This window comes from Monodelphis domestica, chromosome 7, assembly GCF_027887165.1.
Source record: "Monodelphis domestica isolate mMonDom1 chromosome 7, mMonDom1.pri, whole genome shotgun sequence".
In the NCBI taxonomy this organism is placed as follows: Eukaryota; Metazoa; Chordata; class Mammalia; order Didelphimorphia; family Didelphidae; genus Monodelphis; species Monodelphis domestica.
Window position 1 is genome coordinate 15,982,886 of NC_077233.1, and position 24,231 is coordinate 16,007,116.

Below are 24,231 nucleotides of genomic sequence, written 5' to 3' on the forward strand. Positions count from 1 at the left end.
CAGAATCACAGTGCAAGATTGGGACGGATATCGAGAGTAGGTAGGGAAATGAGCTCCCAAGAGAGGCTGCCCCCATGTTCAACTCCTTGTGAAATACAGCCTGGGGTAGATCCAAGTGACCACAAGGACTCTGGTGCTGTCATTCTTACAGTTTTAGTAGATGATGTTAATGAAACACGATTGAGTTGAGGTCATGGCACCGAAGAGCACCATCATCTATCTGCCCCCGGCCAGATTCGAGACTGAGTGAAGAGGTGGCAGGATGGGTTATGGAGGAAAGAACCCTAGAATTAGTATCAGAGAAGCTGGATTTGATTTTTTTGGCCACTTGCTGCCCATGTGACCTTGGACAAATCGCACACCTTTCTGGATGGCTCCTGAGGTCCTTTCCAGCTCTACATCTGTGTCCTATAATCTGAATGACCCGTAGGCAGGCTGTCCCCTGAAAGGGACTGCATTCATCTGCCCTTGCCCTGTCCCTTTTGTGCTGCTGCGATCTTCTTGCCTTTCTTATTCCATCACTTTTAGGTTTCTCTGGACTTCTCCAGTACGCCTTCCCCCCCTCTCCACAAGAGCCAGAGAACTCACCTTTGGGAAATCTTATTATGCTACAAGATTCACTCTGCCACTCTGCTCTGTCCCCTCTACCCCTCTGTCCCTCTGCTTGAATGGCAGAGCCCGAAGCTGCCGTCTCTATTCAGGCAGAGGACTGGCTTGGTGCAGTCTTCTCCCCATTCCCCATCAGCGATACCATTTTGGGACTTCTCTGAACTTTTCCGTCATGCCCCCAAGTTGGACTCTTTCCTCATCCCTAGCTTTTCAGCTTTCCTTTGGGCATGGTCTTCTTCCATTAGATTGTGAACTCCTTGAGGCTAGAGAGGCATTGTCTTGGTTTTTATTGGTCTTTGTAGCCTCAGAACTTAGCACAGTGCCTGGCACATCTTAGATGCTTAATAAATGTTTATTAACTAATTGACTCACCTAGTGGGTGCTTTGGCAGTGAACTCAAAAGGTTTGTGCTCCCTGGATAGGAGGGGCTCACAGCTGCGGAATGGATTTCATTTCCTTTTCTTTCCTCTTTTGTTTTCTTTCTGTTTAATTCAATTAAACAGATATTTCTTCCCCTTTATTCAAGGCTCTTTGTGTCCAAGGCCATAAATCAACCAATAAGCATTTATTCAGAGCCAATCTTGGGGCATGAGGTTTATTTAAGGGATAGAAAACCAAAAGAGACCAATAAAAAGGTATCTTAAAAAAAACAAACAGAAAGAGACTACTGTGCGCCAGGCATTGGAAATACAAAGACAAACCCAGAAACACAGTCCTCAAGGAGCTCCTGCTGAATTGTAGGCAACTTTGCTTGCCCAGAGGTAAATGTATTCAGAGTCAATACAGTAATAACATACAAACTCCCTGCTCACAAGGAGCTTCCATTCTAAGAATCCCCAAATGATATTTTGCTTCCTGCCTGGGATGCCATGACAAAGTCCTGGCTCCAACAGACTCCAATTTCTCAAAAACCCACCCATCATTGGACATCCAAACTCTGAGCAGTCCCAGGAGGTGATCTGGGCAGGGAAGGCTCTAGGTACCATTAGAGGACCTCCAATGGGCCATCCCAGCTGGTCAATTAGACCACAAATTCCCTGAGAAAGGGCTACCTTTCAAGGTTGTCCTCAGTGCCTGGTATGTCCTTGGCACTTCAGAAATGCACGTGGATTGAGTGATGGCTCCTCAATCCTTTGATTTATTCTTATTAACTTAGGACATTCTCCATTAAGGCATTTCTAAAGCTTTTCTCCACAACTCAAGCCACTCCCTCCCTCTCCACTTCAGCCATCTAGGCAGCTCAAGGGTAGGGCTAAGCTTGGAAGCAAGAAGACATGAGTTAAGTAAGTCCAGACTCAGATATTACTAGGTGTGGTACTCTGGACAAGTCATTTAATCTCTGCCTCAGTTTCCTCAGCTGTCAGATGGGTTGTGATGACAATCAAATGAAATATAATTGGAAAGTGGTTGGTGCCAATAACATATAAATGTTATTATTATTGCTAATTTATAGCTATTATTGATTTAGATTTATATATAAATACATATTATTCTTTATATAATTTATTTTAACAAAATTGCTGATAATAATAATAGCATTTATATAGCACATTAATATATGCAAAATACTTTATGTGGTTTTAAAAAATCCTGTCCTGAACTCTAGTACTTCTAGTCTATTCGAAGGAGTTGTCTGGACTATTAATAGAGCGAATGATTATGGATTTCCTGGTAGAAGGAATCTCTGGGGTCCCACTCTACAGATAGAAAATCACCACAACAGTGACACAGTGGGAGTGAGCCTAGCAATGTCTGAGTCAGGATTCATACTCAAGAGTTCTGACTGTAAATGCTGTGACCTCCTCACTGCATGGCACTGTCACCAGTGCCTTAGAGAATGACTCACATTCTTAGGATTGGCAAAGCACCTTCCTCAAGCTCTCCCAACCTTGCCCGCCATCACCTGGGTAGCCAACGGTGGGTGACGAGAGGCTGGCTCACACTCAGGAAGATGCCTTCCTTGAGGTCTTGGGGACAGTGTAGGAAGAGGCTCCATTTCTGAATCAGAGAAGAAATTTTCATTCCCTGTGTCAATCCAATATGGCAGCCTGCTCTCCAGTCTCTTTTGGAATACTGAACAGATTCTGTCATATGGAAAGGTAAAAGGATTTCCAAACTTTCATGGATTTTGTGGGGAAACAACACTGAAGATTGGGTAAAAGGGTGAGAAGCTGCATTTAGAGAATATTAATGTATTCGTCGGGACACACAAGTTCCATAATTCTGTAATAGAATTTTTCCCCCCCCCCTCAAAACTTTACTTAGAATTCCATTTTAGAATCAAAACTGTTTTTAGTTCTAAAGTAGAAGAGTGGTAAGGGCTAGGTAATTGGGATTAAGTGACTTGCCCAGGGTCACCCAGCTAGGAAGTGTCTGAGACCAAATTCAAACCCAAGACCTCTCATCTCCAGGTCTGGCTTTCAATACAATGAGCCCTATAATATAATTCTATAATTATTTCCTTTTCCTCTTTATTTCTCATTCTCTTATCTCTCATTCTCCTATCCCTTTGTTCTTTCCTCCATCCCTTCCATTTCTTTTCCCGTTCTTACCCTCTTTGTCCCCTCTTCTGTCTCTTATTTATTTCTCTTTCTTTCCTTCTTTTCTCTCTTTTTTCTTTTGCCTCCTCTTCACTTGTTCCATTGCCTCTCCTCTCCTTTTTTCTCTTCTATCTCTCTTTGTTCTCGATCCCACACGCGAGACACTATTCTAAGTTCTAGAGAAATGAAGACAAAAAATATCAATCATCAAGTATTTATTAAGAGACTGCTATATGCCAGACATTATGCTAGACACTTAAAAAAAAAAGAAAAAACAGTTCCTGTCCCCAAGGAGATTACATTTTAACAAAGGAAACACTGTACACATATAAGTAGATATAAAATATGCATATACTCCCTCCTTTTTCCCTTTACTTTCCCTCCCTTCTCTTCCCCCACCCCTTTCTCCCTCTATTCCTCCCACTCCCTGTCTCATAAATAGAATTGGACAATGTGACTGTGATTAATATTATTTTGTTTCTACAATGTTCCAGATGCTAAACTCTGAAATCTATACCAGGAGTTTTCAGACCTCTGACCATAGCTCAAGTCAATTCTAAAGCCAACTTTCACAAAGAATAAAATAGAATTCTTGGGCTAGAGTCTGTTTTTTATAACTTTTCTTGGTATTTTCTACAGACTAGCAAAAAAAATCCTGCTGGATCCATTTTTGTGTTTGAGTAAATCAAAAATGGCTTTATGTGGCATAGACATAATAATGTCGTATCTTTTGGCCAAATGTTAGAAAACGAATGTCCTTAATAGTCACGTCTTCTTGATTGAAAATGACGTGGGCAGATGGGAAGTGAATCAGTCTCATTCTATTATCAGTGTTGATGGATATCTCAATATTAAGTCTTAATAGACTTCCAAGGAGTTTGGGTAGTGGTGATGCTGATTTCCCAGTTCTCCTTATCCTCGCACGTCTGGTTTTGTGAATGATGGGGAGCGGACAGGCACGACCATCCCTGACACTGGTGGGGAATGCGTTTCTTTTTACCTTTGAGTTTCAGAAGAGAGGAGGTCGGAGGAGAATCTGGACATTTTGGGGGGTTTGTTATTAGGTTTTCAGCGTCTATGATAGTCATAAACAGTCCAACTGTCTTTAATCACAGCGCACTAAATGAAAAGACAGGATTGGCTCATCTCTCCCTCCCCTCATCACACACACACACACACAGACACGTGTAACACTCATACACACAAACAACCCAAGACCGAGATTGCACAAGGGTTCTCGTACACAGTGTGTCAATGATAACAGCCCCCCCTTTTTTTAACTTTTAAACACTTTATTGATGGCATTTTATATTATTCTCTGAAGTCCCTTATACTTGAAAAATTGTTGATTGTGCCACAAATGTTCCTGTTTTGACCCTGATATTTCTGGAGCTGTTCCTGGTCATTGTCACCTCCTTAAACCAAAAGTCATCTTTAACAGCCCCCCCTTTTTAAAAAATAATAAGACTGTATAAATAACACGAGTTTCTTGCAATTTCCCATCTCTTGTAGGTGTACCGCTCCTCTCTCCGTGAGGGTAGATCACAGCTTTCTCCTCCTGTGTGATTATTACCAAGCACAATCACTTGGTACCAGATGTGGTAGCGCACACCTATGATTCCTGCTCCCAGGGGGGTTGAGGGGGCTGCACTGCTTGAGATAGAGGGAGTTCTGAGCAGCCAGGGGGCTATAGCCCATCGGGAATTCTCACCACCAAGTCCATGAGCAATAGAGTAAGCCTATGAGAAACTGCCCAAGGAGCAGCGGGCATGTCAGAGATGGCGGCTTTCTGGACAATTAGTGAGATTGGGTCGTTAGTGGTTGCTCTACTTCTAGCCCAGGGCAGAGGGAGACCAAGTCACCAAAGCAAAAGCAAACCACCAGACGAAGAGAAACCCCATGACTGTGCTTTGGGGAATTAGAGGAAAATTTCCAGAATTTCCACTTTGTTGCTATTGAGTGAAAAATGTGAGTTTGTATCTGTAAAGATCTGAATGTCAAGACCCTTCATTTGTTCACAAGGAATTACTTACAAAGGCTTCGAGGATGGTCACTGCAAACTCATTTTTCAGATACAGAGACAGAGAGAATTATTCCAATATGGAACTCTAGGATGCACAATGAATTACAATGAATGGCTAAACGGCATTTTCGTTCAGTCATTTCAGTCACGTTTCATGCTTTGTGACCCCGTTTGGGATTCTCATGGCAAAAATACTAGAGTGGTTTGCCATTTCCTTCTCCAGCTAATTTTACAAATGAAGAAACTGAGGCAAATAGGGTTAAGTGACTTCCCCAGGATCGTATTGTATGAAGCCAGATTTGAACTCATGAAGATAAGTCTTCATGACGTCAATCCTGGTGTACCACCTAGCTGCTTTCAGTTCCTTGTACTTAGAAGACACGGTGCCTGGAGATCTTTCATTAGGCCTTTCCAGACCTGGGGGCTTTCTCTCCTTCATAGTCCTTCTTTGTATGATTTTATGATTTATGAAGTGATTGTATGAAGCCAGATTTGAACTCATGAAGATAAGTCTTCATGACATCAATCCTGGTGTACCACCTAGCTGCTTTCAGTTCCTTGTACTTAGAAGACACGGTGCCTGGAGATCTTTCATTAGGCTTTTCCAGACCTGAGGGCTTTCTCTCCATCATAGTCCTTCTTGGAAATATTCAATATTTGGAGTAAGAACCAATAATACCCCTTTATATTAATATAGTCTCTAGAATTTTAGAAGGTCCCTGAGGCCAAGTCCCAAATGGGATGGGTGGCCATTGATATGACTGGGGCCAGCACTCACTTGTATGAAATCTCAGGGACTCCTGCAGTAGTATTCATAGAGCCCTTTACATTGGTTCACTAAACTGGAGCTAAAGTCCTCTAAATTGTCCTTTAAGTATTATTAGCAGCTTAATTTTACAGGTGTGGAAACTGAGGTTTAGAGAATGGAACTAATTTGCTCAATATCTCACTACTAGAAAATGGTCAAGGAGGACCCTGAACCCATGCTTTTTGATTTTTAATTGTGGAATTAGAAAATCTTGAACCCTTGGACTCCATCTCCCAGAATTCTTTTCTTGTCCCAAGAATCCTTCTCCCTTCATTCACATTTGCATTTGTTACCTGTGTATATAGTTTTGTGACTCCTCCCTCTCACTATCTTTTTCTCAGTGCGAGACGGGATGAACTCGCTCTTGACTCTAGCCTTTTGGTTTCCTTTTGCTTCAAGTTAATTTAATAAATCTTATTAAATATAATACTTGGGGTATTTGGATATTAATTTTAAAATCTACCCTCCTGTTCTTTTTAATACACCACATGTGCTTATGAAGTGTCTACTTTTTGTCTACTGCTTTAGATGTGAAAAGGTTACTTGATTCTAGAACAGGGGATAATTTTGTAAATATGCCAAAAGGCAGAAAAGAGGCAGGAGGGAATCATGGAAAGAATATTGGATTTGGATTCAGGAGACCTGGCTTCAAATCCTGCCCTTGTCATGGAATACCTGTGGGACTTTAGGCAAGGTAAAAATCAATTCATGAGTCTGTTACAAACGCCTTCTATATGTCAGACACTGTTCTAAGTAAGCCCTGGAGATATAAAGAAGAGCAAGAGGCAATTCCTGCCCTCTAGAGGCTCTCAGTCTAGTGGGGGAGACAACACTTCAACAGCTAAGTATAATCAAGCTCCAGACAATGCTGTGAGCATAAAGACAAAAATGAAGCAATCCCTCCTCTCCAAGATCCTCCACTTTAGTGGGGAGGAGCAATCAGTGAACCAAAAAAATGAGGAGGAATCAAAAAGCCCCAGAGTGGTGAAATCCACATGAAACTTGGACTACACTATGGGATGAATGGCTGAATCATGTTGATTTGTTTATGGGAACAGAGGGGTATGGGATGGTGATTTGTGAGTAGACCACTGCCATCAGAGATCTCAGAAGGGGTATCTGAAAGGAGCCTGGATAGAATGATCATGCAAGGAGCAAGCAGAGGAAACTGAGGAATGTATCTTTGCAGAGTCCAAACGAGTTAAGGTCTACTGAATATCTAGCAGATTATGACCCAGTGGTTAGGATTATACATCGAAATTCCACATCACACTGTCAGATAAATCCCTGAACCAAAAATACATGTTCCAAATTATCTTCAGAAACTCAACCAATAAACTGTACATGACTCATAGAATTATCACTTACTGACCTAGTGCCTACTGACATCCAGATATAACTTTCTGATCCATAAAGATTTATGATCTCTTTAATCACTGTCTCCATACCAAATATTCATCTCCAGGAAAAACTGAATGGGTAGCTTTAAGCTTCCAAAATCTAGAGACCTACTGGAAGAAATTAAAAATGTGGCAGCAGGCTGAAGCATAGATCCCCACGATCCTGCCTGCTGCTGGAATCCCCCTGTATTTCCTCTCAGCAAGCCTACAGAGGATGAGCTTGCATCTGAATACTTTCATTGAGTCACAGAACTTCTTTTTATCCATCTGTGCTCATGGCCACAGAGCATTAAACATGAAAGAGCAACTCGTCCCATGACGGTTCTATCTGAACTCCATTAAAAAGACGAGGAGATGACATTAACCACAACAATAATAATATTCCCTCCCAGAGCGCTTAGTTTTCCATTGTAGTGCTTACAACCATGACAACCAGACATTTCTATATGCCAGGATCAGGTCATGTGGAGCAGAGGTATTAAGCTTAGGCCAGCCAAACTCCCGAGGGTGGCCCAAACCCAATTAAAATGTAACTGGGAGATGTGTAACAAAACTTGTGATTTTCTAAGTTTGCATACTGCCTAAAGAAATCTGGACTCGGAGGGAAACAGATCTGGGTTCAAATCGTGTCTCAGTCCTTATTGAGTGGCCCATAACACACCATTTAATCTGTTGGAGCCTCAGTTTCCTCTTTGGTAAAATGAGAATAACAGCCTTTAGCTTATAGGATATTTGTAAGGATCAAAAGAGATAATATATGTAAAGTTCTTTGCCAGCCAGAATGCATTCGGGCAGGGCTCTTAACCTTTTGGGGAGTCATGGGCTGCTTGACTAGGAGTCTGGTGAAGTTCATGGGCCCTTTCCTTGAATGTTTTTAAATTCATAAAATGCATGATATTATTATATGGAAACAATATCAAAATACTTTTGAAAAAGGGCATGAACTGGAAGGTAAAAACCTGTTGAGGAAAAAAAGTAATGCTATTGTACTCTAAGTTATAGGCACAAGTTTGCCGGAAACAATGGAATTTAGCACTAATATAAAATTTAAAGTCATTTTGGAGAGAGAGAGAGAGAGAGAGAGAGAGAGAGAGACAGAGACAGAGACAGAGACAGAGACAGAGACAGAGACAGAGACAGAGACAGAGACAGAGAAGAAATCACATCATGTTCGGGGTGTGGAGGGATTGACATGCCAAACTGAAAAAATTATATAAATGCTATTTTTTCTTATTAGTGAAAATGCCAAGGAAAGAAAGAGACAGAGAGACAGAGAGGCAGAGAGGGGAGAGAGAGAGAGACAGAGAGACAGAGAGAGAGAGACAGAGAGAGACAGACAGAGACAGAGAGAGAGACAGAGAGAGACAGAGAGAGGGAGAGAGAGAGAGACAGAGACAGAGAGAGAGAGACAGATCAGTGACATCAGTTACACTATGACGCTATCCCAGGGAAGTAAAGAACTCTGTTTTTCCTATTTATTTCCCACTTCTTTGTGTTTTTCTCACTCTGCTTTTTGCCTTTCTTGAGAATCAACACCTCATGTTCTAGATTCAACACTTCAATACCCATGTTCAAGGGATCCTAGATGTAGATCTGGAAAAGATCCCAGAGGGCATCTAGATCAAGCCTGTTGCCTTCTAGATGAGGAAACTGAAGCTGAGGGAAATTCAGGAACTTGGATTAAATTCACGAGGGGTGAGGGTTGGAATTGTGATATTTGAACCCAGATCTTTTGACTCGAATCAGAATTCTTTCTACTGCCCCTATGCTGCCTCCCTGTTAAATATGGATTGGGGAAGGCAGAGTTTGGGGATAGGAAGATCAGGCAGAAAGCCATTCCAGAATCCAGCTTTAGTGATGAGAGAGAACCTCAGTGGAGGTGGAGGTGGTGGAGTAGAAGAATGGACAAGAGGTATTTTGGAGGTAAATTGACAAGACCTGATTGGCTATTGGGAACTGACCCAGGAGAATGGAGGTGACTGAGATTTTGAGCAAGGAGGTTGGTGGTATCTTTAACAGGAATAGGGAGGTGCAGGGGAAGAATGAGTTTAGTGAGGAAATTGGAGGATTCTTTTTTGGATGATGCCCAGGTTGGAATCCTGGTGGGATGCCAGGCAGCTGTGTCCAGTGGATATTTAGAGGTCCAGGCCTGGAGTTCAAGGGACAATTTTTTTCTAGATATATTGATTATGAGAATTATATATTTAAAGGTAATACTTGAGTCTGTAGGAGTAAATGAAAGACCACATAGAAAAGTATAGAAAGAGATTAAAGCTTTAAGCCATAATTATACTTAGGGGTGGGGGCAGGTAGATTGTGCAATGGATAGAGTAATGGGCCCATAGTCAGGAAGACTCATTCATTTTCATGAGTTAAAATCTGGCCTCGAATACTAGCTGTGTGACCCTGGGCAAGTCACGTAACCCTGTTTGCCTCAGTTTTCTCATCAGTAAAATGAGCTGGAGAAGGAAATGGCAAACCACTCCAGTATCTTTTCCCAAGAAAACCCCAAATGAGTCAAGAGTTGGACATGACTGAAAATAACTGAACAATGCTTAGAGGTCAGGTTATGAATGATGTCCCCTGCTGTGGAGACTGAGAGAACTGGCCATAGGGTTAGGAGAAGAACCAGGAGAGAGCAACACCCATATGGAGGGGAGGTCAACAATGTCTAAACCCACAGGGAAGTCAGAACATGAACTGAGAAAAGGGACAGGAATAAGCATTTCTACAAGACCTATTTATGTGTCAGGCATTGTGCTAAACCCTTTTTACAAATATTCTCTTTTTTTGATCTTTGCAACAACCATGGGAGGTAGGTATTATTGTTATTCCCTTTTTATAGTTGAGGAAATTGAGGCAAACAGAGGTTAAATGACTTACATAAAGTCACATGGCTAGTAAATGTCTGCAGTTGAATTTGAATTCAGGTCTTTCTGACTCCAAACCTAGCATTCTAGTCATTGTGTCATCACCAGCTGCCTCTTCAAGGACATTGTATTTGATAATTAAATTTAATTTAATGATTAAAAATCATTGACAATGGAGGGGACCATTTCAGTAGAGTGGTGTGGCTAATGAGGCACATGATATAGTTCCCTACTTTTTTTGGTGGAAGTTTGGTGAAAGAATATCCTATTCTTGTTCTCTGAATGAGCTTTGGGTTCCAATGTGTTTGTCTTTGTCCTTTTTCGCTTCTCTTTTTTTTCTCTCTGCCTCTGTGTTTTATGTCCATCCCTCTCCCTCTCTCTTCTCTTCTCTTCTCTTCTCTTCTCTTCTCTTCTCTTCTCTTCTCTTCTCTTCTCTTCTCTTCTCTTCTCTTCTCTTCTCTTCTCTTCTCTTCTCTTCTCTTCTCTTCTCTTCTCTTCTCTTCTCTTCTCTTCTCTTCTCTTCTCTTCTCTTCTCTTCTCTGTCTCTCTTCTCACTTTCCCTCCTTTCTCTCTTCTCTCTCCCTCTCAATCTCTCTCCCTCTCTTCTCTCTCTCTTTCCTTCCTTTCTCTCTCTCTCCTCTCTCTCTCCTTCTCAATCTCTCTCTTGTTCTCTCTCTCTCTTTCTCTCTCTCCCTCTCTCTCTGTCTCTCTTTTTTCTCCCCTTCTCTCTTTCTCTCCTTTCACTCTCTTCTTTCTCTTCTCTCTCTTTTCTCTCTTTCTCTTCTCTCTCCCCAACCCTTTCTCCCCTTTTCCCCCCTTGTGAGAATCAAATTAGATAATATTTGTAAAGTGCTTAGAATGATGACTGATACATAGTAGACACTTAGTAAATGTCTTGTTTCCTTCCTCTTTCCCTCCCTATCCCAGTTCTTATTAATAATAGTATCATCTTGTCTTGCAAATGGGTAAACTGGGGCTTGGAGAGGTAAATGACTTGCTTAAGGTCGCACAGCCAGCAAGCAAAGGTGCTATTTGAAGCTACCCATATGCACAGTCAGCAAGAGAGGCTGTTGTTGTTGGCTGGACCAGCTGGGTGAACAGCATGTGTGGGGGACCTGCCCTGCAGAAAGGGGATATGTGATCTCTCTGGCTGTCTAGGTCCTGGCAGCCTCCAGAGTCTAGCTCTGTGGCAGACTGGTCTATTCCAAGGAAAGTTCAGATGGCTGTGAAAGCCAAATCCCTTCCATTTTTTTTCGAGAGGCCAGGGTGTCTCATTTCTTTCCTGTTCAAAAGTGGAATTTCTAATAGCCCAGCAGGAGTGACATTTCCAGTTGTAGAAGGTTGATGTCTACTCTGTGTCCCTCAGCTTCCTGGTAAGGAGGAAGTCTCAGCATCTTTAAAAACTTTTAAAATGTGTATAAATATAACTATATACGTATGTACATACACCTATTTATATTTTCCAATTAGCAATCATTTCTTTTCTCTGCCTCCAACCTCCTTTTCCCAATTTTGGAGGCAAGGGAGGAAAAAAGAAAACGCTTGTGACAAATATACGAGACGATCTCCACCAGTGGTGCCCAGAAATGCCTGTCTGCATCTTGAGCCTTTCCTTCAGGAAGTGAGTGACACTCAGCATCTCTGTCCTCTCTCTCCACCACAACCTCCCAACTGACAGCCCCCCACCCCCCCCCAGTCCCTTTCACACTCAGTCCTTCCTTCTCAGAGGGAGAGACCTATTTCAAAGTGCTCTCAGGCTTGCTCTAAGGAAGCCACATCCCTATGGGCAGCCTTGCTCAAAGCCTCCCAACTGCAGCTTCCAGGGCCAGGTTTCCTCAGTGGCTTTGGACTCATTGCCCTGTAGCCTCTGGGAGCACAATGGCTCCTTCCTGATGAGAACTTGACCTCCAGAATGAATGGACTCAAAATTCTCTGCAGCCAGACAAAGCAAACAGATCAAAGCAGCCAGAGGTGACCTCATGCCAGGGCAATTTAACAAATCAAAACCAAAACCCTTAAGCAAAATTTAAAAAATGTATTTTGTTCTGTTTTATTGGGGAAAAATATGGTGGTTGGGGAGACCAGTTCTGGGAGATTCAGCTACTACATGGCTCTTTCTGGAGTCCTTTACTTCCAGAGTTTAATTGAGCCCAAAAATCAAGAAGATCTCAGCGTAAACAGTATTTTAGTGCAATCACACGAGCTGGACTCAAAGGACATGGGCTTAAATCCTAGCTCTGCTATTTACTTCCTTTCTGATCTTGGTCAAGATTTCTTTAATGCCTTCCCACTGGAACCTTGGTCTCTGTTGCTTAGAGGCCAGACTCTGAGAGGTGAGACTCATTTTGTCCCAAATCAGGCCTCCTCAATCACTTGGGCCATCTGCACACCATCCCACCTGCACTTGAGCCATCATTCTCATTATACCCCTGTCTCACTTTCCATTTATTTTTTCCCCTATTAGACTGTGATCCTCTTAAAGGTAAAAATTTTCTTCCTTCCTTCCTTCCTTCCTTCCTTCCTTCCTTCCTTCCTTCCTTCCTTCCTTCCTTCCTTCCTTCCTTCCTTCCTTCCTTCCTTCCTTCCTTCCTTCCTTCCTTCCTTCCTTCCTTCCTTCCTTCCTTCCTTCCTTCCTTCCTTCCTTCCTGTGTCCATATCAGGAAAAGGAGATTATTAATATTAACTGATATTTATATAGTGCTTTAAGTACTTTTTGCATATTGTCCAAATTGATCCTTATAACAAATCTATGATAGAGATACTGTTACTATCTCCATTTTATAGGCAAGAAAATGAAGGCTCATTGTGGTTAAATGACTTGGCTAGGTTCACATTGCTGGTAAATGTTTTGATTTGAACTGAGGTCTTTCTTATTCTAGGCCAGTCACACTGTTTCTCAGGATGAAACCGCTTTTCCCTAAAGCCTTTTTCCTTCGAGGAGGCTTCTTTCTTGCTGTCAGATTATATTCAATTTTTGGCATAAGGAAGAAAGTAAATCCTTCTGGGAACTGGTCTTCTCTATTCCCACCTATGTGTGTTGTCTCCCCAATTACGTCCTCAAGACCAGGGCTCTCTCGCCTTTTCCTGTATTTTTACCACCGAGTATTTTTGAAAAAAGGGAAGAAAACCTACCTGCATTTTCTTTTTTCTCATTAACGAGACAGAACATTACGGTTTCCGTCTCTGAGCCCAATTTCTGCAAATCTGTCGTTGACTTTGTCAAAAGTGATTTTCCAACATTCATATTTAGTAGCCAGACTTTGTCCCTTTCTCTTCTCTCCTAGTTGATCAAAGGACACTTAAAATTAATTTTATTTGAATGAATCGTAATTTTCATTTTCAAAAGCTTCTTTTACATGAAGGCAGAGATGTGTAAAAGATTCAGAAAAGTCTTAAGCTCATCTGAAAAGTGACTTTATTTTTCTGACCTTTACCCAGAAAGGGAGAGGACTGTCTTTCTACCTACTTTCTAAAATCGTAGCTCGAGTCAGCAAGGTTCCGTCTGGGGCCAAGGTAGGTAGCCTGTTATTATCTTTCTACATCTCCTGGCTTATTCCTTTGAAACAAATCCCAAGCCTGGCTTTTAGAGGGGGTCGTTATTGTTTGACATTCTTTACAAATGATGTGCTCCTTCATTGCCTGCACTCTGGTGCACCATCCCTATGGCCTGTCCTCGGAATGCCCAAGCTCGAAAGCCCCTTCGGGCTTCTTATCCTTCTTGGGCAAAGATCTTTTCTCTTTCTCCATCTTCAGAGAATGTGAGAGTTGACATGTGGAAGGCAGAGTCAGGGCCAATATGGGGAATTACTGGTTTCATTTCCTTACCTTAATCCCCACATCGGAAGCATATTTTAGATTTAGAACAAATAGGACCTTCAAAGAGAATTTATTCCTCCAAATAGTTCTCGGATCTAAACTATTAGAAGTTTTTTACTTATTCATTTATGTGAACTATAATCTGTCCCTGCCCCTTCTGCATACTGAACAATTAAGAAAAAGCAGCCCCCTCATGACAAATATAAATGTGAAACACATTCTCACGTCGGCTCTGCCCCCAAATGTGCATCGTATTCTGCCCCCCTTCAAATCCATCACTTCCCCTGCAGAAAGTGGCTGCTTGGAGTACTTTATCTTCGCCCTGGTTCAAAGTCTTTTTTTATTTTTAAACCCTTACCTTCCATCTTGGAGTCAATACTGTGTATTGGCTCCAAGGCAGAAGAGTGGTAAGGGCTAGGCAATGGGGGTCAAGTGACTTGCCCAGGCTCACAAAGCTGGGAAGTGTCTGAGGTCAGATTTGAACCCAGGACCTCCTGTCTCTAGGCCTGGTTCTCCATCCACTGAGCCACCCAGCTGCCCCCTCTAAGTCTTTAAAAGTTGTTTCTCTAGATAATATTGCTTAGATTGCTGTAGTTCTGCTCACTTCTCTAGAGAAGTGGACTTCCTTGGACTATTGGATCTATCAGTGACTCCAGAGGCTCCTGATTCCATGCCTTTGCTCAGATCATTGATGTTCTTCCTTTTCCTATCCAGCATTCATTCATAATCTTTGTTTTCAAGGTTCTGTGAAGTCTTCCTCGCTCTCGCTCTCTCCTCCCCACCACCACGTTGTTCGTGCTCCTCTTCAAATGATCTCCCAGTTATGTCCCTGGTAGAACACAAGTCCCCTGGGGGCAGGGTCTCTTTCTTTGTTTATTTGTCTTTTAATCCCCAGCAGTTGGGAGATTCTTGGACATGAGGATGTCCAAGTACTGTTTGTCGAATTCAATCCAATAACCTTGGTTATTTTCCAGCCCCACCTAGTGGTCCAATTGATGAGCATGAATTCCTTTCAATGGAACCTGGAATCCCCACTTCTTTGGCCAGTACCTTCCATTAAGAGAATGCTTTGTGGCTTGCAGTGCCCTTTCCCCAGAAATGGGATGGAGCATCTTGAGATGCAGAGACAGCAGGCTGCCTCCCGAAGCCACCATGGAGGAAGTGACCAGCCTATCGGATTAGGAATCGCAGGTTGTTGATCAAAGACAATCCGACTAATCGGTGTTGGAGTCCGCTCTTTGGAATTGAAGTCTGTTATTTTTCCTATTGTTTTAGGTAGCATTTCCTTAGCAAGGGGAATCGTTAATGGGAAGAGGAGACCAATGGAATTAGAACAGACACATTTAAATCAAGGAAATCGCAGGTTTTTTCACTTAATCCAAATGATTCCACTTGATTTCTGCTGATGAATCCATTTCTGTCAGCAACTTTCCTGAAGAAAGTGGATCATGATAAACTAGAGCAAGCCCAGGGCACGATGGACCTCCAGTGTCCTCTGGTCCAATCTGTACTGAAGCACGGATTCATCCTATACGCTTGGCACTGAGTGAGAGAACCCATGCTGCTGCGGCGGCTGCTGCTGCTGCTGCTGTTGTTTTTTCATTGGTGAGAGACAGAAAAGAGAAGGATAACTGTGGAGAGATTGAGCGGGACAGTAAGTAGTTTGGTTTGGGGGGAGGAAATTTATAAAGACGTTCGAATGTGACATATGTGGAACATTATGTGATGAGCACGAAGGAGTGCTCATTGTGAATGCTTAAGAAGGATCAGTGGGAGGGAATGGAAGAGACGTGTGCCATCTACGCTCTGGAGGAATTGTGGATAAGACTTGGCCACTGATGAGAAGAAATCAAAGATCATTCCAGGATTCCAAGTTTCCATGGCTTAGAGGATGGTGTTATCAGTAGCAGAAACAGGGAAGTCAGGGAGATAAGGCAGGGTGGGGATCCAGATGAAGAGTTTGGTTAGTTTTCTGAAGGTGGATGAACATCCAGAGGACAGTGTCCCCAAGGCAGTTTGAAATGCACATCTTGGGTGTAAAAATCCAAGCAGGAAATCCCGATCTGGGGACCATCTGTTTAGGATTGATGGGATCTTTGATTTAGAACTGGTAGATATACTTGAGACCATCAATCCCAGTCCCTTCATTTTAGGGATAAGGAAACTGAGGCACAGAGTCACCAAATGATTTATCCTGAGTCATACAACTATTACATATGAGGCAGGATTCGAATTCAAGTCTTTTTGGTTCCAACTCCAGTGTCCTATTCATATTTCCTTAAATATCAGAAGTGATAGGATGGGGCACTGTGCCCTGAACCACAGTGCTATGGCTAGACTAGGCTGTAAATATTAATTGTTGAATCAATTAATTCAAACCCACACCTCTCCTGACTTATGAGTAAATGAGTTTACCATTATACCACAGTATCTTTCTGTGTCAAAAAAGATTTAATGTGTGTACTTGTTTTCCCCTGGGATACAACAGAAAAAAATATCTGGGTGTTTGCAACTTGATTTCCAGTAAAAATTGGGGAGGATCTCTAAGCAAACAGTTGGCATTTGGTATAATTAATTTGAAATCCCGGAGTGGGATAAAAGTGTGCTTTCCGAGTGTCCTGGATCATTTGTGAACTGATAAACCCAGTTATCTATTTCAAGGAGATCCAGCCAACCACTGTTAAACCTCCTTCTTAGAAATAATAAATCATTAGCATGATTAGATATATGTCCCAGGTCTTATCAGACTCAGAGAATAAATAAAGCCTCACCTCCCCATCATCTCTCATTCTTCTCACTTCTTGATACCAATAAAATAGGAGTGAATCAGGAACTCTTAGAAAAAGAAGGAGGTCCTTGAGATCATCCACTGACCTTGGGTCTCAATTTTTGCTTCTGTAAAACATGGGGATCAGACCAGTTGGGTCTGAGTTCAAATTCTGAATTAGTCACTAACTAGCCATGTGCCTCTAACAAGCCAGGATCAGAGATTTAGAAGAGGAAGGGAACTCAAAGGTTATTTAGTCCAATGCCTTTATTTTATAAGTATATATTTTATTTATAATTATATTTCATTATATTCATTATATCATTATACTTTATTTTTCATTAATATATTTTATGTATAATATATTTATGTAAAATATATATTACACATAACATATATTTTATATAGTGGTAGTCTCTCGGTGACCGAGAATGACAATTGTCTTTGTGCATTATCATCTATTGATGTACTTTATATATATTATATAATATGCATTTATATAGAATATATTACATGTAACATACATTTTATATAGAATATATGTATATAGAATATCTTATATATAACATATATTTATACAGAATATCTTACATATAACATATAATTATATAGAATATCTTACATACAACATATAATTATATAGAATATATTACATATAACATATATTTATATAGAATATATTATACCTAACATACATTTTATATAGAATATATTGTATATATTTATATAGAATATGTATTGCATATAACATATTTTATATAGAATATATTTAATATATTTATATAGAATATGTATTGCATATAACATATATTTAATGTATTTATATAGAAATATATATTACATTTAACATATATTTATATAGAATATATTACATATAACATATTTATATAGAATAAATATTGCATATAACATATTTTATATAGAATATATTTAATATATTCATATAGAATATGTATTGCATATAACATATATTTATATAGAATATGTATTGCATATAACATATATTTAATGTATTTATATAGAAATATATATTACATTTAACATATTTATATGGAATATATTACATATAACATATATTTATATAGAATAAATATTGCATATAACATATTTTATATAAATATATTTAATATATTTGTATAGAATATATATTACATTTAACATATATTTTATATAGAATATATTTACTATATTTATACAGAATATAATATATATTATATACAATATATTTTATATAGAATATATTTAATATATAACATACATTTATATATTATACACAATGTATGTTTATATATTTATACATAATATAGCTATATATAATACATGTTTGTATATAATATATAACATATACAATATAAAGACATATATATAATATAAGGAAACCGAGGCAAATGGAGGTAACGTATCCAAGGAGGGTGTATTTAGGATCTGCTTGTTGCTGTCTCACTGCCCTTATGGAACACAAGCTCCTGGAGGGCAGGTGCTGCTTCTTTGGCGTTTCCATCCATTTGGGGCGATTTTGTCAGCTTCAGGAGTGCCTGCGAGGAAGCGCCTTGTATGAGCTCAGATGGGGGCCATCCCTTGGCTTTAGGCAGCGGTTCGTTGGCGGCCTGAGGAACGGTGGAGGATGAGGCGGGACGAGATGGAGAACAAATGCCACCTTCAGCCCCCTCTAACTGAAATCGAGTATTTTCTCCAATGATGAATCTAAAAAATACTCTGAGCCACCAAGAAAGGGGAAGAGCGTGCTTTGGAGAGCTGCCCGGCCGGAGAGGTCCCGAGTCGGTACAAGACCCCTTTTCCGAGGCAGGACTGGCCAGCAGCCCTCCATGGAGGTGAGGATGCGATTAAAGGACGGTGAGCAGACGAAGATGAATTCTCACCACTCGTCGGTGCTGGCCTTGTGATAAGTCTTTCCTCTTTAACATCGAAGCGCCTACCAGAATTGAGTGGCTGAGTGTCCGGCACACACTTAATACACGCGTGTCACATTTAATTAAATCGGAGAAGGCGTTTGGATCCGGCCTCCTCTCCCCTGGCTGGGCCGCAGAGGTGACTTGGCCCGGCCCCTGAAGGTGCTCGGACGTGTTGCTTTGAATCAGGAGATGATGTCAGCCCAGAGACGTGGGCCTTTCTTGGAAAATGCCCTGGGATTTTACATCCCTGTCGACAGGAAGAAGGGAAGCCAAAATAGAATCCAACCCAAGCCCAGAACTCAGAGCTTCAAGTCTGGAAGCGGCCACTTTTCCCCTGTAAAAATCTCTTTGGAAAAGCTTTTGGGTTTGAGTCAGCCGGGGTGAACCCATTTTCAGAGATTATTTCTTTTTCTTTCTGGAAGCATTTAATTGAAAGGAAAAACCCCCAGAATGTCTCCACAGCTGAACGGCGCACAGAAGTTGGGAGGAGCGCCTAGAAATAGCAACGTCGAGGTAAACGAAGTCTGCAAGTGATTTGGGTAGAGAAGGGAAGGGGACACGGATGGAATAACGAGGGGGAATGAAGCCAGAGAAAGCGCCAGCTTCCTTCCAAGGGCAGCTCTCGAGGCCGGTTAGAGCGGGGTCTGCGAGGGAGGAGCATCTGCAGGCAGGAGAGATGGTGGCTCTGGTGGAAGGGCAGCATCAGCCAGGAAAATGTGAAAGGACGCATCTCCATTTAGCTTCGTTTCCGATGGGAGGAAGGTGTCAGGAGAGGGAATTTCACAGTCATTCTCCCTTGGATTTCTAGGGTAGAGACTGCTTTGAACTAACCTCGAGGAGTGGGCAGATACACTGTGGTCGCCTTTGGTTTCTCCAGACTGTAGAAAGAGCTCTGGATAATCTCGACCTTCGAGGACCCTAGTTCAAACCCTACGTGTCCCTTTGGGTGACCTCTGGCAAGTTCCTTTCTTTCCCCAAATCTCAGTCTTTTCCCCCTGTAAAATGGGATCATAATGGCTGTAGTCCAGCCCTCAAAGGGGTGTCATGAGGCTCAAATGAGTGTATGAAATGGCTTTACACACTTCCAGGCATTCGCTGTTGTCCTCTTTGGTCTTTGTACCTTCCAGCCCATAGTACAGAGGTTAGCCCAAGCTAAGCATTGAATAAATAGTGCTTGATTGCCCGGCTCAAGGGGCTTGTGTTCTATTGGGAGAGTCGGTACAAGGGACAGTGCCTGGACCTGAGGTTGCCCCCATATGGGGAACTCTTGGGTTGACTCGACTTCTCTCCCTTTGTACCTTCCCTGCCATGGAGACACTTGGAACTTGCCCAGGGCCACCCAGTGTGCGTCAGAGGGAGGACTTGGTCCTGGGTCTTCACTTGACTCCAAGGCTTGTACTCCCTCTGGGATTGTGTAGCATCTTGTGTGAGTGTGTGTATGAGTGTGTGAGTGTGTATGTGTGTGAGTGTGTGTGAGTGTGCATGTGTGTGTGAGTGTGAGTGTGTGTGAGTGTGCATGTGTGTGAGTGTATATGTGTGTGAGTGTGTATGTGTGTGAGTGTGTGTGAGTGTACATGTGTGTGTGAGTGTGTAAGTGCGTGTGTACATATATACATATTGGATGGGATGTACATATTATATAGGACACACAGATAGAAAATGAATCAATATATTTGAGGTGATTTTGAAGGTGGAACTGTAGCAGCAGCTACAGGATCAGGAAAATTCTCTTGAAGGAGCTGCTCACGTTGAATTAAAAATGAACAAACAAACAACTTTTATCTTCGATCTTAGAATCAACACTGGGTATGGGTGCCAAGGTAGAAGATGGGTGAAGGCTACGGAATGGGGGTTAAGGGACTTGCCCAGGGTCACTCAGCTAAGATCAGATTTGAACCCAGGACCTCCCATCTCAATGCTTGGCTCTCAGGCAGCTGAGCCACCCAGCTGTCCTCACTCAAGGTGAATTTTGAAGGCAACTCAGAATTGTGAGAGATGAGGTGAGGGAGGAGAGCTTGAAGGGATAGGATGGGCTTGGTGCCAGGGCGCCATCATTAGGAGCTGGAGGGTCCTGTGAGGAATGGCGAGAGGCCAACTGGACTGGGCCGTGGGGTGTGTGAAGGGGAGTAAGGTGGGGTAAAGTGGAAAAGTAAGCGAGGGTCAGCTTGTGAATGGCTTTGAGTGTCTCACAGAAGAGCTCGGGCTTGATCTTGGACTAGGGAGAGACTGGGATTTAATGAGCAGGAGAACTGCTGGTCAGCCTCGATGAGTGGAGGATGGAAGGACTAGAGGGAGAGGCTTCAGGCAGGAGGATGTTGCCAGAGTCCAGGAGGAAGACGGTAAGAGCCTCGCATAGGGCTTTGGCTGTGTTCATAAAGGGGGCAGTTGCCAGAGAAGTTGGAGAAGGGGAACTGCAGGACGTGGTATCTGACTGGATGTATGGAGTGAAGGTGGGTGAGAAGATGCTGAAGATTTCTCTACTATAATTTAAACTATCTTGAGAGGGACAGCTGGGTGGCTCTGGATTGAGAGCCAGATTTAGAGATGGGAGGTCCTGGGTCCAAAGCTGGCCTCAGACACTTCTTAGTTGTGTGACCTTGGACAAGTCACTTGACCCCCATTGTCTAATCCTCACTGCTCTTCTGCCTTGGAGCCAATACTTAATATTGATCGAAAGACAGACAGTAAAGTCTCAAAAAGTGATCTTGAGAGACTGATTGGGGATAAGAACATAAGTTTATGGATTATATCAGGTTATTGGTTAGGCAGCATCACGACTGATAAAGTGACACGGGTCTCCAGGGCTCTCTGGTGGCCAGGGCTGACCTGAGCTGGGGCAGACAGCTAAGCCCATGGCATTTTAGGAGCCTGTTGTTCGGCCCCTCCCCTGAACATCCCAAGACATCTTTAATCAGTGAAGAGCTCATTAAAGGTGGTTCACCAACCTACATCGTGGGGAACATGTACACAGGAGAAGAGCTCTCGGCCCCTTCATTTATTAGCCGAATTCTCTTAAAAAGGAAGGCGTTCCTTGGGATTTCGAAAAATGAAGAAAATGCACAAAACAACAGACTGGATGGTATCGTTTGACCCAGCTCGCAGACGCAGGAACCCAATAGTAATTCTCCCTAGTGTACAGGAATCCATATGCAATATATAAAAAATTCTCATAAGACATTGGGTCAATTGGAAAGATGGTGGGGCCATCAACCAGATGATGGGTGAATTATCACCTCACTGATGGGTGAATTATTTGATGGGTTACTTAAGAACTCCCTGGAAAACGGCCATCTTTGGAGAGCGTGTGTTGGCGAAGAATTGTCTGTAGGATATATAGTCTTGTTAAGAGGTAGTATGATGTAGTGGATGGGTAACCTTAGAGTGGATAGATACTGGAACCTCTGCCCCATGCTAATGGCGTGACCTTGAACATTAAACTTGCCCTCTCAATCCCCTAATCAAACCTCTAAGACATCTAACTTGATGATCATTTGCCACATGGATGCAATCGCATGTCCAGAACAACAGATAAAAGTTTCTCCTAGCACCACGGAACCCTCTACATACAACAGAGAACTGCATTTCTGCTGCAGAGACAGTAACACTCTTGGATGCCAATGGCGTTCTGACTATCAGAGCCAGTCGTTGGGGATGGATAGTTGGTGCTAGAATCTCCAAGATGAGTTCAAATCCGGCCTCCAAAACTTATTGGTTGCACGAGTCTGAGTAAGTTGCTTAACTTCTGTGTCCCCTAGCTAGCTCCTTAGAGCATAGTCCCAGAGAGGTTTGCGATCAAACTTGGTGGAGAGACTCCTCACCTGGAGAGTTTCCCACCCTGGAACCCCAGATTCTTCCAGAGCTTTGGATGTTGGCAAATAGAAATGCACAGCATAAATGCTTGGACCAGAGGGGGCAGCTGGGTAGCTCAGTGGATTGAGAGTCAGGCCTAGAGATGGGAGGTCCTAGGTTCAAATCCGGCCTCAGACACTTCCCAGCTGTGTGACCCTGGGCAAGTCACTTGACCCCCATGGCCTAGCCCTTACCACTCTTCTGCCTTGGAGCCAATACACAGTATTGACTCCAAGACGGAAGGTAAGGGTTTAAAAAAAAATGCTTGGACCAGAGAGCACATGATGGGGATGGAGAAGGGAAAGATCCCAATAATTGGGTCCTCATGGTCCCCTTGTGGGTTGGCTGATTGCCCTATGAACAGTGGTCCAGAGGTGGCCTGTGTCCAGTTAGAGATGGGAAATCTGACCACTCTGCTTTTCAGGGGCCCGTGGAGTGTAGTTTGCATGCCAGAGCTTGGAGCAGGACCTTCTATCCATAGATTCTCAACAACAACAAAAAAAAGCCAGCATTTATGGGTTTGCAAAGCGTTATGCAAGTCTGATTTCATTTGCTCCTTATAAAAATCTTGAAATGTAGGTGCTAGCATTATCCCCATTTTACAGATAAGGAAACTGAGGCAGATTAAGCGACTTGCCCCAAACCAAGTCGTTGGTAAGTTTCTGAAGCTAAATGAAACTCAGGTCTCCCTGCCTCCAGGTGTAGTGTTCTAAGGAACTGTCTTACCTGCAGCTACCCACAGATACATGCCTGTTAAATTGGTGAATGACCAGAAGGCCATGCATTTAGTCTAGAAGGGACCTTGGAGGCGCTCTTGTCTAACCCTTTTATTTTGTAGATGAGGAAACATAGATTTAGGGAATAATAAATCAATTTAATTTGTTACATTAAATAGATGACCCCTGGGCACACAACTAGAGTCAGAGGCAGGATGTGAACTCACAACTTCCCGACTCCAAGTCCAAAGCTCTCTTCACTGGGTGAAGTTTCGCTGTCTCACCCGTGGAATGGTTTTCCAGATGATTTTTGTAGACAAGCTGTCCTAGCCATGAAAAGCTAGCAAGCTGGCCACTCCGTCTCAGGTCTTAGTTTATTCTTAACAGTCATCTTCTTTGGAACATGATGTCATTGTGGTCCTTTTCCTGAATTAAAGGTCATTTCTAAAGAGTCTCCATAGCATGTAGCTTGGCAGTGGGAATGTTTGTCTGGATATCTGAGTTAGATTTTTTCTGTGTTACAGGAATAAAAAAGGTGTGCCATGTTTAAAGCAGGGTTTGATTAAAGAGGAGATGACCACGTCTCTACATTCTATCTGCCCATAATACTCTTCCCCTGGCTGCCACCCAACTGCTGCCTAAAATCAAAGCTCTGTGCTCATTTGGCTTAAGGCCAAATTGTTCCCAATTTAGTTCCCTCAAACACATGAAAGGAAAGAAACAAGCATTTATTAAGGACCTACTATGTGCCAGGCACTGTAAATACTTTACAAATTTTATCTCATTGGCTCCTAATATCAACCCTGGGAGGCAGATGCTATTATTACATCCATTTTACAGTTGAGGAAACAGAAAGACAGAGCTTAATGACCTTGTTCAAAGTCATGCTCCTATTAAGTTTCTGTGGACAGATTTGAACT

The 24,231-nt window shown here is 42.3% G+C and overlaps 1 protein-coding gene across 2 annotated transcripts in view; it reads left to right on the plus strand.

Moving 5' to 3' along the window:
• Window positions 1–24,231, plus strand: part of BMPER (BMP binding endothelial regulator) — a 308,190-nt gene that overhangs the window by 111,080 nt on the left and 172,879 nt on the right. The window lies entirely within an intron of this gene.